Genomic DNA, 19893 nt, shown 5'->3' with positions numbered 1-19893 from the left:
ATGAAAACATGATTGTTTCTAAATAAATTCAAAATGGCTGGTTCGTTTTGTCCCCAATAATGCTTGTGAAAATGGTCAAAAAGAATCTATGTCCACAACCTGGTTAAATTTTACCAAGAGCTGGAGAATATGTTGACATTTTTCTTCTCAACCTAAGGGATGCTTGTCTAACTAAGTAGTATCATCTTTAGTTTAGGGGTTATTACCAACAGAGTCACTGAGCCCAGCAACGTGATCAATGGTGTTCTGTATATTCCTTTGTTCCCAAAGCTAATGACACCAAAAATACCCTAAGAGTACCTCAAAGTCCAAACTCCTCATGGACAGTATCTGCTTACTTGCTGATGGCTTGAGGAACTTTTCAGGAGAAAATATTTGCACAACAGAGAGACAGCTACGGAGTTGAGGGGTGAGTGGTTAAGAGAAGAAAAATATGGACATTCTACACCTTATTCTTGTCCACTCCTAAGTCCTGATCCATATTCGGTCAAAGGGCCTATCAGACTGTGACAAGCTGGACCCTAGAAACTGAAAATCAAGTCACGACAGGGAACATGGTGCATCTGGGCCTCTGGGACATAGCTGTCCTCTCCAAGATGGAAGGATAGGACATTGTCAGCTTGCTGTCTGTCTGTTTGCTTCTGCTCCAATTCACACGTTATTGATAAGTAAGACAGGGCGGTGAGGGAGGGAGTTGGAGCCAAGCCCCATGGCGAGATTAGAAATGCCAGCCTGATGCAGGCGTGGCCTTGGAAACCACAGCATGCAGGGCCCGGTTTCACATGGCCAGGCCTGGCCAAGCTCATTCATCTCCTTTCAGGACCTCTGACTTATTCAGACCACAGGTGCATGGGCTTGTGGTTGTCTTCATGGCTAAATAACACCATTACAACACTGGAGGGCTAACAACGTGGACACTTAAAGGCGACTACCTGGGACAGTCATGAGAAGCTTTTCAATATGATTTCTGACAGTTGTTTGGCATAAAAAAAGATCACTGAACAGAGCTAAGAAAACACTTTTCAAAAATAGATGTGATTCTGGATATGATTGTAATAGCATATTGGTATTTCTGTTTAAATTTATCTTTAAAGGAAGCTCCTGTCAAAAACAGGGTTGAGATGGTAGTTAAAGATAGGTGCTACCAACGCATGGGGTCTGACATCACATCGTCTCGGAGGGGTGTAGGAGTTGGGAAGGTGGGATGATGTGAAAGGATTACTTTACCAACTACTTGAATGTCCTCAAGATAGCAGTAACTAGATTTTAAACTCTATTCAAGTTCTTTAAAGTCAATCTACTTTAGAACTCTAAAATCAAAGAGTTCTTTTTCTACAACACATAGGGATTCTTTGGAAAGAGAAAGAAGAGTGGAGAATGGAAACAGAGGCTGGGCAGAGGCTTGTCTAGTGAGTTGTTGCATTTAGGGACCCAAGTAAGGCCATAAACAGCAGGCAGAACTGAAGGCAAATATTTGCATGCTGGTGCAGAGCTGCAGCTCCTGCCTGTGGTGCCAGCAAAGCAAAGCAGCCAGGAGCTTTTGGAATTGCCAAACCATTGCTACCACCCCTGCCCTCTCATTTAACCCCAAGCCCTGCAAACAGATGCTAGCGGGCCAAAGTGGTGTTCCTGGTTTACCAAACCTGGGGAACAGTGGACAAGAGCCTTGCCTTGGAGCACAAAGCCCAATGCTGTGTCAGGCAACCCCTACAATGTGTGGCTTAGAGTCTTCCAGAAAGAAGCATTCTCCTACCTGTGGGCAGGATTAGGAACAGCATGAGAGCCAAGCGTGGGTGCTTGGCATGTGAAGCTTTAACGTTCCTGGTTTTGACTCTTTATGATCAACCCCTAATGTCTGTCTCATGTAATAATTTGCACTTTCACTGAGACACAGTCTAGAATTGTACAAGAGCAATGTTTGGGGGTAAGCCCAAGTCATTTAGTTAGTGAATGAAACTAGCTCACTGCTAGCATCTCCATTTCTACTCAGGTTTTGCTATTTTCTACACAGTAATTCTTGTGAGTTGCTATTGAAAAATAAAATGTCCTGTTGTGGTAAAAGGTCCCCAAAGAAAGCCAACTACTTATGCTAATTTTGAAAATGAAAAAAATGCAAAATGCTCTAAGTACGCCATGGGTTTTAGCCAGAACATAGAAGTTTTAGAAAAAAGATAATAAATTGACCACAATAAAAAAATTGGAGGAAAAAATGGAATGGACATACTATAGATGGAATTAAAAATCTGCAGATACACCAAGGTCCTGAATATTGAGTCTACTGCCCTTTTCAACTCTGAGGTGTGAAAGAGCTGTGTCCCTGATGTAGATACTGAGACCACACAACAAAAGGAATCTACCTTCAGCCATGAGTAAGGGACGACTCGCACTGGGCGCAGTTTAAATGTTGGTAAAACCCACAGTCAGTCTCCTAGTTTTTCCAAGTAGATCCCAATGACATACTCATTCTATGACATCTTTTTTGTCCATGTATTAGTGTTTCTCACAAGATATTGACCACATTTGGATATCCATGTCAGTTTGGATAATTTGGCATTGGCATTTCGGTGGAATCATTGGTGTGCACAAGCTGCCTATGGAGAGGTCACGGGACAGACAGAAGGTGCACGGCTGGCCCCTATGCGGCTGCAGAACCAACAGGGAGAGGCTGGGAGCTTGCTGAATCAATGAGTATCTGCTTACAGGATTTCTTGGTGTCTCCCGTTCCTGAGCTCCTGCAAATTCATCCAGAGCTCTCGCCCCTAAAGAGCTCTCTTTTGTTTTCAGAGCAGCACTCTGATATTTAAGGCTTAACTCTGATATTCAGGGCTTAACTCTGGTATTTTGGCAGTACTAAAGCCAAGGGAACCCCAGGGATTGAGTATAGCTTAGAGATTCAGCAAGTATTTGGAGGTCCCAGTTCTTTTGCAAGATTCTCCAACATAAACTCTAAACTCTTTGATCGTGTAGAATATTGGTTTATTAACTATTGCTTGCAGTCATTAGGTCCTCACCTGAAAGCCTGGGCATCTTGTTGTAAAGAAGCTGGGGCCTCCATGGGATTGTGTCTTTACCGGTTAGGCCCATGAAGACTTCCTGAGCATCAGAGGGTTGCTGCCATGTGAAAGGAAAGAATGTGATATTTCTGTTGAGGTTGGTATGGAAATGATTAGGAACTTGCCTCCCTGTTTTGTCATTACTGGTATTGAAGTCAAGATGAGAATTTATTAACTACGTACAGGGGCCTACTATGACATATGGTAGATACAAAGAAACGAAGCAGCCTCCAGCTGCTGGGGTTGCTGTCTCTGTGTGCAGAACCTTCACCTTGTTGAAAGCACAGGAGCTTTACCATGGCCTGTGTTTCCCCTTATGCAGTCTTTACAGAAGGACATCGGTTCTCTTACTGCTCTAATCTAAAGCACCGTTCTCGCCTTCGTAAAGGCCAGCTGCCCCTCCCACCCCCTTTCTCCTGTCCCATGAGCCTTACAGATTTAACCCACCAATTCGCCATCATTTTTAAAACCTGATCTCCTGCCTGCGTTTCTCTTTCCCTGATCTTGCTGAGGTGTGGAGTAGTTTCCCATGTTTTCCTCCTCCCACTCTCACTCTGAAACAAGCCCATCAAGTCCCCCATTCGGGAGTGCAAAGGGGAACACCTAGTCCTCCCCAGAAATTAGTTCCATCCAAATTGCTTGAGTAGGTTGCTGGACCCAGCGATTCAGATTCAGTCCGGGGTGGATCGGGGCCAGCGCACTGCCAGCTACGGTGCAGTGCTTGGTCCCTTTGATCATCCATCCTTTTCCCTAGCATCCCCTGTAGCCCTGGGACAGACATTAAGCTCATTCTCCATACCCAGAACTTTGGGTCCTTCCTGGGTCCATGCAGCCGTCTTCCTCTCCTGCATTGATCTCGTGGTTCCCAGTTGTGCCCCTGAGGGACCAGTCCATGACTCTCATCTCATGGAGTTATTTTCTGATCCCTGATCCGTTTCTCCACTTCTCGTTCAGTTTTGCTAATAGATATTTGCCAGTCAATAATTAAAGCTGATTCCACCCCCAGGTGAATGAATCATAGCTTTCAAACCTATTGTTCTAAATTAATTTCCAGGCCAATTTTCCCAGTGGCCCTGTGGCCTCAATGTTGGGCGTCAGCTTCCCAGCCACCTTGTCTGTCTTCCCTCTGCTCCACCCAACAGCCCACCATGCATCTCATCCATTTCAAAGCTTGCATCCCCATCAGACCTGCCAGGAGTTTGACTTGGGCTGGAAGCAATGCATTTCATTCTCTACTCATTTGCCTTCATATGTCCCAGAATCAGAACATTTATCCAGCTGTGTTTTAATTACTCACTTACCTGCTCATCTCCCAGAGCAGACTACAGGCTCCTTGACAGCAAGGACCGCGTCTCACTCATCTTTGGTTCGTGAGTGACTGCACAAGAGACGCTCAGAAAATATTTATGAGCCACTCAGGTCGGCAGCATGGGGGAGAAACCTCACAGCATTCTATAACCCCAGCCTCGCCCTGGACAGTGGTCTACCCCTGGAGCAGTGGTGGTAAAAAACGACCAAATGAGTGAGGGACAGCCTGTTCCCATTCATCCTAGATATTTTTTTTTGTGGGTTTTTCATTTGTTTCTACTTGCTTATTTGTTTTTTATGTGAAGTGGAACTTCTCTTTGAAACTGATGTAAGTCAGCTGACCACAAGTCAGAAAAAAATACCACCTGCCACTTTTTTTCATTGTTGGTAAAAGTCAGTTTTCCATCCACAGAAACCACCCAGCCACCAGAGGAGCTAGTGTGTGCAGAAGCTGCCAGGAAATACGCCGTCAGCCTGGTCCATGGAGGTCCCCTCACTGTGTCCTCCTAAGGCGTCTTCCCCAGTCTGCCCCACTGCCACAGGTGCCAGGAAACATAGGCATGTGCACCTGAGAGCAAGGTTGGTGACGGGCTGCCTTGCCAGGTCAGCCTCAAGCTGGACTCCTGCTGGACCACTAACACTACCTCAGTTTCCTCATCTGTAAGATACGGAGAACACTACCTGTCTTGCAGAGTTGTTGCTGGGGTTGGTGCTAATGGTCGAATGCTATTATTATTGCTATTATTACAAAACCCCCTAAGCACAGATCACATTCTCAAACTAGCACATAATGAGAATCCAAGAATCATTCATACATTATTCATCATGCTGTGACATGACTTTTAAATAACATTCAGCTGGGATGTCTTCGACCGGTTTCATCTTCATTTGCTGTTCTAAGCTCAGAACATAGGTTAACTAGCTCATCAGTTCAATGAAATGATTTTTGTTGTTGTTGTTGTTGTTTAAAAAAGAGCATCTCTTCGTGCCATGGTCTCGGGTTCCTGAATGCACCTGGTCTCTCTCTCAAGGTTGAGGTATGAACTGCTGAAGGCCCAGGTGGTGTCATGAAATTTCTCAAATAGACGAAGGCTGCGTGACACATATGCGACTTGTATCTATTTGGAGACACTGTGGGAAGGTGAAGCAAGCAGGAGCTCAGATTTTCCAGTGAGCAAGTGGAGAATTTTAATTAGCTTTGAGTCCATTTCTCTGCTGGAAATAGCAGATTCTCTGAGCATTTCTTCAATAGGATCACAGTGATTATAAAAATTCTGAAAGGAATAATTTACAAGATGTATTTTTGTAAAGCCACATCCAGTTCTGTATTTGGTGCATGCCTAGAGTTGCTGTCAAATAGATGTTTAACACTATTAAAGACAAACATTTGGTTCATGCTCTCCACAATACCCTAAAGCAGCCCTGTCCAATAGAACTTTCTGCAAGAATAGAAATATTCATATCTGTGCTATCTAATATGGTGGGCACTGGTGGTCGTCAAGCACTTGAAATGTGACTTGGCGCAACCAGGGACTGAATTTTAAGTTTATTTAGTTTCAGTTAATTGAAACCTAAATAGCCACATATGGCTAGTGGCTACCACATGGGACAGCACAGCACTGAGATACCAACTGGAGCTCACTCTAGCCACTCTGCCACCTGGAACACCAGCGAGAACTTGGAGGAAACCCCAAAAGCACCCAAATGCCACAAAACCCATGTATACCTCTAAAGCTCAATGGAAGCTTATTAGTTGGGTTCTCCCATTTTTCATGCCACGAAGGATTAGAACCATCTAATTAGAAAGAAAGGCAGGTGCAATGGCAGCAACCTAAAAGGAAAAAGTTTGAAAACAGTCCAGGATTCCCGAGTATAATACACGGCAGCCCTGACACCTCAAAAGCATAGTGTTTGATGACTTGGACCATCAAGAGTGCAGAGATGTATGCTTCAGGAAGGGATAGACAGAAAATGACAAGCAGGCTTTTGTCATCAAAAGTGGTAGAAAGATGAACAGTTTTAGCACACATGTGGGTGAGTTTTGGTTATCTGGAGAGTTTGGCCACTGGTTACATCTCATTCTCCCCCATAAGAAGAGATTATAGCATCCTATGATGTCCTATTTCTCTTGGGATAAAACCTAAAAGAGGTACTGTGCCCTCTAACATAGCTGTGTCCCCTGCTCCGGCCTCAGTTTATTTGGTGTTCTCCGGCTTTACTGGTCTTCCTTCTGTTTCCTGAAGGTGCCATGATCCTTTCTCCATAGGACTTCCATCTAGAAGGATTCTTCCATCCTACCCCCACTCCTCTCCCCTAGCTGGCTCCAGGGCACCCTCGGACCTCAGCTCAAATGCCACTCCCTGGAAAGCCTCCTGACTCTGTCGCCCCTTCCCTCCATATCTACATCTGGTTTCTTTGTTAGTCGTGCTTTCATCTGAATTCCTTCCCCCAAACACCTATTTGAATATATATGTATTCATCAGTGAAATGATCTGATTTATTCATCTGTAAACTCCAAGACAGCCGGGACTGTGTTTGGCCTGATTCACACACCTGTCTGTCCCCAGCGCGGGATGATGCTCAATAAATGCTACATGAAAGAATGAATGAACTCTGGTTTATTTCTAAGATTTTCAGTAGGACAAGTATCCTCCAATTCTTAACACTTTCACTTCTTATTAAAAAATCTCTTTAGTCTCTGGGATGACTCATATTCTCTCTAAGTGCCATTCCAAAGTTTTTACTGTCCAATAACTTATTTTCATAAAATCTTCAACCTTAAAATTCCACCCACTTCTCCCTTATGTGCTGCACTTACTACTCTGCCCCAAAGCTTCCTGTTTCCTTTAAACTATTGGAGCTCATGTTGGCGAGCTGAATTGCATCTCTGCTTCTTTCCTTAGCAATGTAATTGTCTAACTTTTTTTCACTATTTCCTTCGCTTGATTTTCCTGATAGCCTCTGAACTCCTTGCTTACGTACTCTCTACCAGGATAGCTGTCTTATTTTTTGAGATTTGTAGCTTATCCTTCATTCAGTCTTTTTCTCTATGTCTTCCATAGACTTTCTCAATCTTTCTATTTTTTATTCTTTCCCTTCTAAAGAAAATTATTGAAAAGTGGGCAAAAGGAAACAAGCTTATTCCCAATTCTTCTTAACTCCTACATTTGAAACATAAAACATCATTACTTAACCCCTGCGTTTGAAACATAAAACATCATTACGAAAAAAAGGTCTTAGTTAATCATTTCCAAAACCTTCAGGGGATTCATGCTCAATTTCACATTTTCTGTCTCAGTCTATTTTTCTGAAGAAATCAGGGGTAAAAACTCCCATTAGTCCTACTTCCCTTCCCCAAATCCAATCAAGTCTGAGTTATGCCTCAGGCTTTGTTTTCTTTAGAATGAGTTTCTTCACTAGTTAAATGATTTCCCCTTTCTGATAGACCTTATTCAGTACCAAATTTTTTAATAAACATTACAATTCTCTCTGGCAAGTGTTTATTGAGCACCTACTACATGCCAGGCACTCTGCTAAGAAATCAGCAATGATTAGGAGAAAAAAAAAATCCCTGTCCTTATGGAGATTCCATTTTATGGGAAGAGGTATCATAAACATATAAACTTATATGATACAATTTTAGATGGTGATAGACTGTACAGATAATGCTATATGATAAATGCTATATATGATGAGAACTCTGAATTCATACTAATGTAGTGGAGGGTTCGTGATTCTTGGTAGAAATTGTGACAGTTTTTTATGCACTGAGTCCTGTCATGAATATATTAAATATCTCATATTTGTTTTATGTTGTTTTAATGAGTGGGGAGATTATCTACTCGTTAACTCAACAGACATTTGTGAGGTGTCTCCTGTGGGCGAAGTACTAACACACCTGCAAACTGTTGTGAGCAGGAAACCTTTGACATTCTTTCTGATTTCAGAAGCAGGACTGAAATAAGGAGTAGACTCCACTGTGGCCTTTGCCTTGGAAAGGCCAAGGAGGGCCAGAAGGTGAGCTGCTATGCTACCCTTCAGACCTCTCTCGATGACTGACCTCCCATCTAGTCAATTTTCTGTGGCCCTAGATGGCAGAGCCTGGTTATTATGATTATCTTTTATTGTGATAAGAACATTTTACGTGATATATACCCTCCTGCATTTTTAAGTTCACAACACAGTATTGTTAACTGCAGGCACAATGTTGTACAGCAGAACTATTGAACTTTTCCATCTCATATAACTAAAAATCTATATCTTTTGAACAACTGCTCCCTGTTTCCCCCTCCCCCAACCCCTAGCAACTACCAGTCTACTCTCTATTTCTATGAGTGTGACTATCTTAGGTGCCTCGTAGAAGTGGAATCTTGCAGTATTTGTCCTTCTGTGACAGGCTTATTGCACTTAGTGTAATGTCCTCCAGGTTCATCCATGTTATTGCACATGGCAGGATTTCCTTCTTTTTTAAGGCCAAATAGTATTCCATTGTATGCGTATGGCACATTTTTTTTTTTACCTATTTATCTGTTCATGAACATTTAGGTTGTTTCTATATTTCAGCTCGTGTGAATAGTGCTGCAATGAACATGGGAGTGCAGATATCTCTTTGAGATCATGATTTAAATTCTTTTGAACGTATACACAAAAGCAAGATTGCTGGAGAACAGTATGGCTGTTTCTCGAAAAATTAAAAGTAGAATTACCATATGATGGAGCAATGCTGATTATTCTTTCGCTATGATATTTAAAAATGTATTACAAGGAGATACAGGCCAATAACTCAGATTTATACACTTAGATTTGGAAGGAACTTCAAATGTTATACATCTATTATGTAGATGAAAAAATATATAGACAGATGAGGAAATATGTATATCTCTCTCATGTTTTTTTGATCCCAAACAAGCCGTTCCTGTATTGATACTGTAGTAACCTACTGACAGCAAATATTTAGAGAACCAACTTTTTCAATTCAATTCAACCAACCTTCTCTGCTGTTGGGTTATGTACAAAATTGCTTGCAAAGTACCACAGGAGGCCAACAACGAACAAGATCTAGTTTCAATTTTCAAGGAGATTGCTATAATAACACAGGAGATGCATTTCAGAGTGAGGGTAGTAACTGCTATGGTAAAGTATCACAGAATACACTAAAAGAAATCAAACCCAGTTTTAGTAGTTCTGGTTGGAACTCGCCTGCAGGCCCAGATGGGGAGGAAAGAGCATTAGGAGTGAGGGAAACGAGAAGCTAATTCACAGGGGCCTGAAGGCACCTGGCTCATTCAGGAAAAGGGAAATGGTTTCAGAGGTCCTGGATCATAAGACTCACTAGGGCCTGAGAGGGTTGCAGGTGGGAAGGGAGAGTGAAGTCCCTTCATCAGGGGTTTTGCATGTGCCAAGCTAAAGAGTTTGGATATGAGGCCATCACAGGTTTTTGAGTAGAGGAGCAACTTCACTAGAAACTTGCTTTATGATTAAACTCACAGGAGAGAGAAGAGAGGCAAGTTGCTGGTTGGCTGAAAAATGGCAGCTCAATTCTGTAATTCCCATGTTACTTGTGATAATAATAGTTAACCTTGATTGAATGTTCTAAGAGCTTTGCATACATTAGCTCACTTAATTGTCGCAACACTCCTGTGGGCTAGGAGCTTTTATTATTTTTATTTTACAGATCAGGATACAGAAGCTTAGAAAGATTAAGTTACATGCTAGAAGGAGTCAAATTGGAGGACCATCTAGGTCAATTTTATCCCTAAGTGCACTTTCTTAACCGAGGTGCTACAATGCCTTGTGTTGCTAAATCCAGTTGGCAATGATTTTCTTTGAGAGAGATACATGTGGGAGAGGTGAAAATAATTTTTTGACATCCCTATTATGGCTGGTATTGAAAAGATGATGAGAAGACAAAGACAGAGTTTGATGGTGCTGTCACCAGCCCTGCTCCTGTGACATTGAACCCTGGAGAGGCTCCTCTCTGCCTATTTTCTGGTCTATATCCTCATCTTCAGCTTGTAGGTGTTGAAATAAAACACTCATTTTAATATTAGTTTAAGAAAATTAAGAATCAGAAAAGTAAGGCTATTATAAAATAATTCACATAATACTTTTTAAAGCCAGTAGGGTGCTTGTTTTATTTTTGTCATCTGCTATGGTAAATTAGCATTGCCATTAATAGACATTACTGCTTTTGATAAGTGTAAAATTGTTTCACAATTTATGTGTAAAGATCCAGAATGGGGGTTTTACATCCTATATCCTGAACTGGTTTGGACCCAGCATTAATGTAACTATGCTAACTCTTCTAAGCATTAATTTCTTAGTGACGACATCTAGGAAGAAACATAGCACTCCCTTCAGGACAAAATACCCTCTGTACTAAGACCCCAACCAATATTTCTGTTCTACCAAAATTCCAGAGCGATAGCACCATGATTATAGATGATGCTTTAGACATCATCCATCATTTTGAAGAGATACTTTATAGCAGGCAAGGGTGCAACTTGAAAAGGTGAACACACACCCTGTAGAACTGCCACTGAAAAGCCTGCAGTAGTACAAAAGGTTAATTTGTTTGTTTGTTTATTTATTTATTTATTTATTTTCATTTTTAAAAAAATTTTATTTTGTCGATATACAATGTGGTTGATTATTGTGGCCCATTACCAAAACCTCCCTCCCTCCTCCCTCTCCTCCCTCCCACACAACAATGTCCTTTCTGTTTGCTTGTCGTATCAACTTCAAGGTTAATTTGGATGAACACTGTAGCTCTTTGAGCTTCAATGCCTTGCAAAGTGCCCAATTACCCATTTGATTCTCCAATTTTTATCTTCCCGTTGGGCATTGGGTGTGCTAAGGAGGTGGCCACCAGTTCAAATGCAGGAGGGAGCTGTATGCCAGGAGCTTCCAGGCCCACCCTGGCAGCTCCTGTCCTCTATGCACCTGTCTTCTGTGATCACTTACTGTCCCCATGGCATTCCTGAGTCTTTATTAAGGCTGGAGAATAGGGACAGGGTCTTGTGTACTTCTCCAAATAGGACTGTTGATAGGCTTTCAGTGGGCTTACACAGGTATTTGTTAGATGGTTATGTATATAAATTAACTAACAATTGGATGAAATCAGAAAACACGTCATTCAAAGAAATCAGTTTTGAAGCCACATCATTTCAGAATGAAGAAAAAACTCTTATTTGCTTTCTAATTGCCTGGGGGATAATTTCCTGAAACCATTTTTTTTTTTCCATACTGTTTAATAATATTCATCTCTATCCTGCCCAGGACACCTTGTCAGTAGGTTTTGCTCCAGAAATATGTCAAGAGCCCCATCTCATGATAAGAGTGGCAACGCATTGGTGGTGGCTGTCATGGGGTGTCAGTAAAATGTACTTGGCTCTCAGGAGTCTTCTCTTTATTTAAGATCAGAATTGGAGAAGTGTAGGCACTCATCCAGCCTTATGATTGGGGAACCCTGCTTTGAAATGGGGAGATGAAATTTCATCAAAGAGAAAGAGTCCAGGCATGGAGCACTATTATATACCCAGAGTGAGAGGCTTCTAAGGAAAAGGCATCCCATCATCCCCAACATTCAGTTCCTCACACGTGAGCATCTGATCGGCGTCCACAGCCAGAAAGAAACCATGGCAGCTATCGTTCCCTTACTAGAATTTTCACTAAGTCCATGGAAGGAGATTTCAGCCATTCAATGTTCCTCCTCAAGTCAAAATTTTCCAGCCTAAATAACAAAGTCATTCACACATGCTTTTGGCAATTTCCCATAAGTATGTTCCACAACGAACCTTTAGGGAGGAGATTTCTTTCTGTCCTGAATCACAATGAGGTGGAGCTTGGAATCCTTGGCCCAACTCGCCTGGTTGAGACCACATGAGCCAGAGCTGCAGACAGAGAACCACAGAGCTGCTCTTCACAGCTGCCCCAGTGCTGAGCACTTCACTGCCCAGCAGGCTGCCTCCCTCACAGGCCTTTGTGCTTGGTTATCTTGATAAACATCCCATCTGTGTACATTGACGTCATTTTCTACCACCAGCCTACAGAACAGGGAAGAATACCTACTGGCAGAGCAAAATTTCACTTGATGAGACAAAGAAGCCACGATGGGCCTCAAAGGCTGCCTGTATCTGGAGCATCGTAACAAACTTTCCAAAATGCAAGACGGGACTTCATTCATTAGCGACTCAGGGGGCCTTGGGCTGTAGCGAGTCAGGGGTGGGGCTGGTTTTCTGGGGTTGTAGGAGACTGCAGGGGGCAGAGGGAGCAGAGAGAAAAGTAGACTGCTAAGTCGGTTGCTGGATCTCTCCCTCTCTCTGTCATCCCTCTTGACCATTCTCTGAACTTCAATGATATCCTTGACTCTTCACTTCTGATTTTCAAACCAGGATCTTCATTCTGGTTTCCTTAAGTCCCATTCCCCCCTATAAGCTGCAGTTGGTATCTGCCCTCCACACCCTGGGTGTGTAAACTCAGATCTCTTGTTGTCTTCTCAAATATAAACAAACCTTCCCTTTCCCCTACTTCCAACTTCCCTACTTAGTTAATGGTGCTACCATTTCCCCAACTTTCCAAGTTCAACACCTGGCTACTTTTGATTGACACCCCAGTCAGTCACCTAATCTTGCTGGTTTTCCTTTTAATATCTCCCTTCCATTTGTTCCTCCCACTCTGCTCTCCTGGCTGCTGCCTTAGCTCTGGCTCTTATGATCTCAAACCTTGATTATCCAAACAATTACTTTGCTGTTCCAGCCTCTCTTCCCACAATCCCAGGGGTAGGTGGATGGTGGAAGGGCACTATTATTCATTTGCCTTGGCAGCATTAGCTTGGGATGGGAAGGGTGGGGAATGTCATAGGGACCTGCTAATGTATTGACCCACTGATGTATGGACACACTGATGCATGGACCCACTGATGTATGGACCACCTAAAGTATGAACTAGATGTATGGACCATCTGATGTATGAATCTGCTGATGTAGGGACCCACTGATATAAGAAACACCTGATGTATGAACCACCTAAAGTATGAACCTGCTGATGTATGGACCACCTAACGTATGGGCCTGCTGATGTATGGACCCACTGATGTATGAACCCATTGATGTATGGGCCACCTGATGTACAGACCTGATGATGTATGGACCCAATGATGTATGAACCTGGAGATATATGGACTACCTTATGTATGGGCCCACTCACATATGGACCCTCTGTGTCTCACCCCTCACAATGCTGCCCCCACTAATGATCCATGTGCAGGACGGGGAGACTCTAGGCCCAGGGCTGGATGATAACCATAATTTGCTCTTCTATTATTCTGCAAACATATTAAGTCCCTACAATGCTGGACACTTCCCTCGGTACTGAGATACAATAATGAACAGAACAGAACAGAGTCTCTGTCCTCATGGAGCTTACGTAATCCTAGGAGGAGATATAGAAAATTCTATTTATTTAAACAAATAAGAATATAGTGTGACATGACTTGTAAGTCATAAAACTTAAGTATAAAGAAAAATAAAGTCAAATAAAGGCAATAAAAAGTAAATGGGACAAATAGCCAACAAACACATGAGGAGGTCTCAATGTCATTAGTCATTAGGGGGTATATTTCAAATCCACAGTGAGATACCACTTCACACCTGCTAGGCTGGCTATTATCAAAAAAAAGAAAGAAAGAAAGAAAGAAAAAAACAGAAAATAAGTGTTGGCCAGAATGTGAAGAAATTGGAACCCTCCTACACTGCTGGAGGGAATGTAAAATGGAGCAGCTGCTTTGAAAAACAGTTTGGCAGTTCCTCAAAAAGTTAAACATAGAGTTACCATATGATCCAGCAATTCCACCCCTAGGTGTATGCCCCAAATAATTGAAATCTGAGTTCAAGTAAAACCTTGTACACCGGTGTTCAAAGTAGCACTATTCACAATAGCCAAAAGGTGAAAACAAGCCAAACGCCCATCAACTTATGAACGGATAAACAAAATATGGTTCATACATACAATGGAGTACCATTTAGCCATAGAACAGAATGGAGTACCGACGCCTGCTACATCATGGATGAACATTAGAAACATTATGCTAAGTGAAATAAGCCAGACACAAAAGGTCACATAATGTATGGTTCCATTCACATGAAATATCCCAAATAGGAAAATCCGTAGAGATAGAAAGCAGATGAGTGGTTTCCAGGGGCTGGGGGGAGGGGACAATGGGGAGTGACTGCTAAATAGGTAGAGGGTTTCCTTTTGGGGTGAGGCGATGTTCTAGAACTAGATAATGGTGATGCTTGCACAACATTATGAATGGTACACTTTAAAAATGGTTAAAATGCCAAATTGGACGTTACGTGTATTTTACCATGATTTTTTTTAAAAGCCAAGGAGGGTGGCCATGGGGTGCCCTTCGAATAGGAGGGTCATGGAAAGCCTTGCAGATGAGGGGAGATGGGTGGAGACCCCATGCAGAGGGAAGCAGGCACAGAGCCCACACACAGACAGCTATGCGCAGCGGCGTCCCCAGCACCTGGCTCCACTTTCTTCCCAGCGGTGCCTGCTGTGTGCAACCCCTCCCCACCCCGGCACCTCCCCTTCAGCCTCCCTCCTGCAGGCACCCAGACCCTTCCACCCTGTCCCTCGCCTGCAGAACCGTTTCTTCTTGCCATTTGGATGCCTGACCACTCTTTGGGTCCCAGGCCATGGACCACTTCTGCTTGGACACATGCTCTGATGTCTGCTGGAGCGTGAGCAGTGGCCTCTGACTGAGGGTTCCAACATTGAGCCTACCACTCATCGGCAGTGTGGACACTTGGCCCCTCTCTAAGCTTCTATTTCCTCCTATGTAAAATGAGGGCTGGTGGTATAATAAAAGGAGATGATGGCAAAGTGCTCAGCTTAGTACTTGGTGAATAGCGTGTCCTCAGTAATGGGCTGTGTTATCACATCAGCCTCACCTATAATCTGGAGCTTGCCATTTAGCACTTCATTTTGCATCATCTGACAATGTTTGGTAATTACTTAATGAATGTAGGTGGGAGACAAGACACATGATAAACATCAAAGGTGAAATTTACATTCTTTGAAACAGCCTTCCCCCAACCCTGGTGACTCTTCCAAGGCAGAACATGTAGAGTTCACTTGAATAAATGTTTGACTGACAACCGATTGACTGATTGATTGATTTGGCTCTATCATCAAACAGGAATGACAATTTCTTCAAATGAAACCTTTAAAGAAGAAGTAATAATCTCGAGAGAGAGAGAGAGTTATAGATTGGCAAATAAATAAATACCTGATCTGGCCACAATAAGATATGTGAGAGATTTTATAGGCACAAATTTTCACATAAAAAAATTACACAATCCAAAAAAGACCAGAGGAAATATGGAAAAGTTTTCAGAAAAATGGCTCACTCTGCAAATCAACTGTTCTCATTTTTTTTTTTTTTAACTTCAGGAGACCATAGTTATTGATATTCAAAGGAAACGTTAATACATTTTACAATACATTTAAGACAAATCTTTAATGATCAATCGCTGGAGAAAGGCAAGTTTTAAAATCTATGAAAATATGAGATAGTAGGACTATATTTTACAAAATTTAAAAGTGGAATATAGGTGGACTGACAGATATAGTAGCACCCAATTACCTGAAGAGAAGCAGCAAGGAAAAGAGAACCAGCTTAGTTTTATTCATTAAGATCATAGCATGCCAAGATAGTGCTGGAATCTCTGAGAGCTGGTCACATGACCAACCTCCAAGCTACTGCACCAGACAGTGAAGGAGAGCCCAACTGTCATTTTCTACCTTTATACACACGCCGCATGGGACTCAGCTGCTCTGCCGAGGTATATCTATTCCTCAAGCACCCAGCTCTTTCTCCATAGACAGAAAATCCCCACTGCAGTTTTCTCTCCATGCAATTCCTGGTTCATCACTTTATAAACAGACACCAGCCCTGTTCACCAGGAAATAGCTGGAAAGCACCTGGCCTCTTCCAAGGCTTACTGACACTGTTTTCTTAATCAATTTTTCAACCAAACAATGAAAAAAGGAAGAAACTATTTACCTGAGGAGATCCCTGATTTCTTCAGGAGAGTCTAAAAACTGAATTTTTCAAAAGCAACTCAGATGCATCTGCTGAGAATTTTCAATATCCCAAATCTGCCTCTCACGGCAGCCCTGAGCTGTAGCTCTGAATAGAGGCTGTGTGTTATTTTAACCACAATGTTTCTAGTCAGGAGGGAGAGAGATGGAAATGAGCTAGAATGAGCGGAAGCCCCCGTCCACCTCAAGTGAATTGAGCTCTCAAATCTGATGTAAGAGTTTGGGGAGGTTTGAAGAACCCTCAAACCAACTTTTCCTAAACTAGAGATTAAATAACCGTGGAAAATTCCAAAGCAGTAAGATAAGGCATTTATGGCCTTTTCTAAAAAAAGACGTGCTGGTATGCCCTGTGCAATACTGTCCGTGGAGAATCTCAGCACTGCCCTGGGCCGACTGGCCAGTGGAGTCCTGGACTTTGCACATGAGGAAGTTCCACCTGTTGACAGCTTTGCCCCACAGAGAAAGAAGCCCTTCGGGGGGCTAAAAGCACAAAATAACAAAGGAGCGTGACCAAGTCAAATCTTTAGTGTAAAAAGAAAACCAGTGTCATGAGAGTCCATAGGAAGTTACAAGGTAAGGGAGTGGTTATTCTGGAATACATTATTAGGGAGGATTATCACGCATGCATGTGTGTGAGTGTGTGTGTCCTCACCTCCCAAACAACTTAAAAAGCAACGATCCAGGATCCAGCCTCAGCTAGGACCGTTTGGAGATCCTCCTCCTTGGTGTTTTGGCAAATGTAAGCACTGCCTTTGGATTTGAAGGAGAGTGATTTATGGCACACAGAATCAACAGCAAAAACTAGAGCCACTGAGATGGCCAAGGGTCCTTTACAGCCAGCCCTTCACAGATGCCAAAGGGCTTTCACTCCACTTTTGGAAAAACTCAGCAGTGCCTCTATTAAGCAGGGTCATAACTCAGTTTTATATAGTCTTTCATCTCAAAGGAGCTTGAGGTGATTTTGCACTAAAATATAAATTATCATGTGCACGTCACCTCGGAGATGAAATATAGCTCCTGCCTAGCAGTGGCGGGCCTAGACGCAGCCAGTCAGCTTGGAGCCACAGTCAGAAGCAGGCTGGGTGGCCAGGAGACACGCTGTGGGGAGGAAGAGTGGGCCTGTCCTTCCAACAGCGGCGTCTTTCTTCCACAGGGCTGGAAGGGACCTCTCCTTTCAGCACTCACTTTTCTTTCGGAGTTGCCCTCTGCCCTCCCCCAGTGGCTTCTTCCTCCTGGTCCTACCTACACATACACAAACTCAAAATGTGCACTGAAGGAGCTGGCAAACTAAGGGGGAAATGATGATTTTCAAATTTCATCCTCACTTCCAGTCAAGGTGGCGGATAGATGGTCCCCAGCATTACTCTCTCCCACAAATCAATCAATTTATAACTATAAAAAAGCAACGACAGCCAAGCTGGGGCCACTAGAGCTCAGGGGAAGAGGAGAAGAGACCTGTGGAGTGCATGAAGGTGTGAGAAGCCACGATGCGAGAAAGAAAAAAGTGATCTGACTGTTTTGAGCTCTGGCCACTTCCAGGCTGGAGCTGCTGAGCGCATGGAGCAGAAGCTGGCAAAAGCTGCATCTGTGCCCTTCAGATGAAGTTGCTTGGAGGTAGCAGGGGAGAAGAGGGCCTTGGTGGCCAGCAGGCCAGCATGACCACTAATAGGGCTCCCATGTACCCACATAGGAGTGAGAAGCCACAACAACTGAAAAAATGGAGCCACCCAGAGGCCAGTGAGTCATAACAAGGGATCAGCGCATGACCTGGTTTGTTTAGAGCATGTGCGGTGGGGGAGATGGGCCTACTGGGCGAAATCTGGACCACAGCAAGGACAGCTGATCTGCCCTCCAGTCAGTGTACAACCACTCAGAGGAGACCGGTCAGGAATATAGAATTGCATGGAGTGCAGTGTGAGGAAAAGACTCAGGCCCAGACCAGTGTTTCTACACAATCCAGGTGCATCAGATCTCACTAGAACCGGAAGTATCTATAAAGTCAACCACTAAAACCTGGAGCTGCACAAAAAGCCTTTGCTAGCAAATCAGCAGCAAAGCAGCAGTTTAGCTCAACCACAGAGCTCAAGTGCTGGTCCCCACAGGAAGTTCCCCCATTTTAGAAGTAAGCAAAGGACAACAAATTAGTTCCAGCACAGAGTTTGAGTGGTGAGAAGAGCAAATAATCCAACACAGAACTGAAAGAAAAAGCAAAGTACCCACAGCCAGAGACAAAGTTTGATATTGACTAGTAACGGTCTCATTTCACCAAAGAACACATATAACACATAGAAGGACCAGAAATCCCCTGGGCTACCAAGCCAGAAAGTGGGGAGGGCTGATGGCCTCAACCACACCCCCCAACATACACACCAGCCCAGAGACAGCCGCCAAGCTACAGCAAGAAGGGCTCTGGGTCCTTGAGCTAGAGTAGTGGGAGGCAAGGGCTTTTGCCACATACCCCCCACCCCCCAACATCTGCACCCAGCCTGGCAATGGCCAAGCCACCACTGGAAGCACCCCGGTCTCCCCTGTGGGAATGAGGGGGGTGCCACAGCCTCAATCTCTCCCCCCCCTCCTTCCTCCTTCTTGCATCCCATTTCCTTCCCCTTTCCCCCTCCCCCTCCTACCCAACTGCTCTGCAACAACATCCTAGAATGAAAAAACATAAATTAAATTAAATTAAATTAAATTAAATTAAATTAAATTAAATTAAGAAAAACAAATTTGATCCTGTAGAGCAAGGGTTGACAAACCATGGCCCATGGGCCAAATCCAGCCCACTGCCTGTTTTTGTCAATAAAGTTTTATTGGTCCACAGCCACACTCACTCATGTATGAACTCTCTGCAGCTGCTTTTGCACTACAACAGCAGAGTGGAGTAGATGTGGCAAAGACTGTGTGTATGGTCCTTTACAGGAAAAATGTGCAATCCTGCTATAGAGGGTTTTTGTTTTGTTTTTGTTTTAAATGGGTAGAAGAAAGGAATAAGGAGGATCTTTCAATCATCCCTAAAGATCATGTTATGAAAAAAACATCTGCTCATACCACCAACCCCACACCTAAGCCCTAAGTCTCCAATCTCATTGTTTCTTCATCAGAGCAACTTTTACCCAGGTAGCCTCATCCCTGCTTGGCCACATGAGTGCAACTTACCTGATGCAGCTTACCTGGCCTTACCCCCAAGAACTACTATGGCTGCACCCACCTGGTGTCTCAGAGAAACCTATTGCACTTGTCTTTGAAGCCCTCTCTGGTTCTTCCCAGGCTGCCTCTTGCAGCCTCTCATCATATTTCTTTCATTCTTCTCTTGTAGTTCCTGCCTTCCTTTTATCTATTACCTATTTCTATGTTTGCCTGTTTTACTACACTGTGACTTTCCTGAAAGTAAGAACTGTGCCTTATTCATCTTTTATCCCTAGAA

Source organism: Cynocephalus volans, chromosome 6, assembly GCF_027409185.1.
Source record: "Cynocephalus volans isolate mCynVol1 chromosome 6, mCynVol1.pri, whole genome shotgun sequence".
Taxonomy (NCBI): Eukaryota; Metazoa; Chordata; class Mammalia; order Dermoptera; family Cynocephalidae; genus Cynocephalus; species Cynocephalus volans.
The sequence above is the reverse complement of the archived record's forward strand: the minus strand, read 5'-3'. Positions refer to the sequence as shown.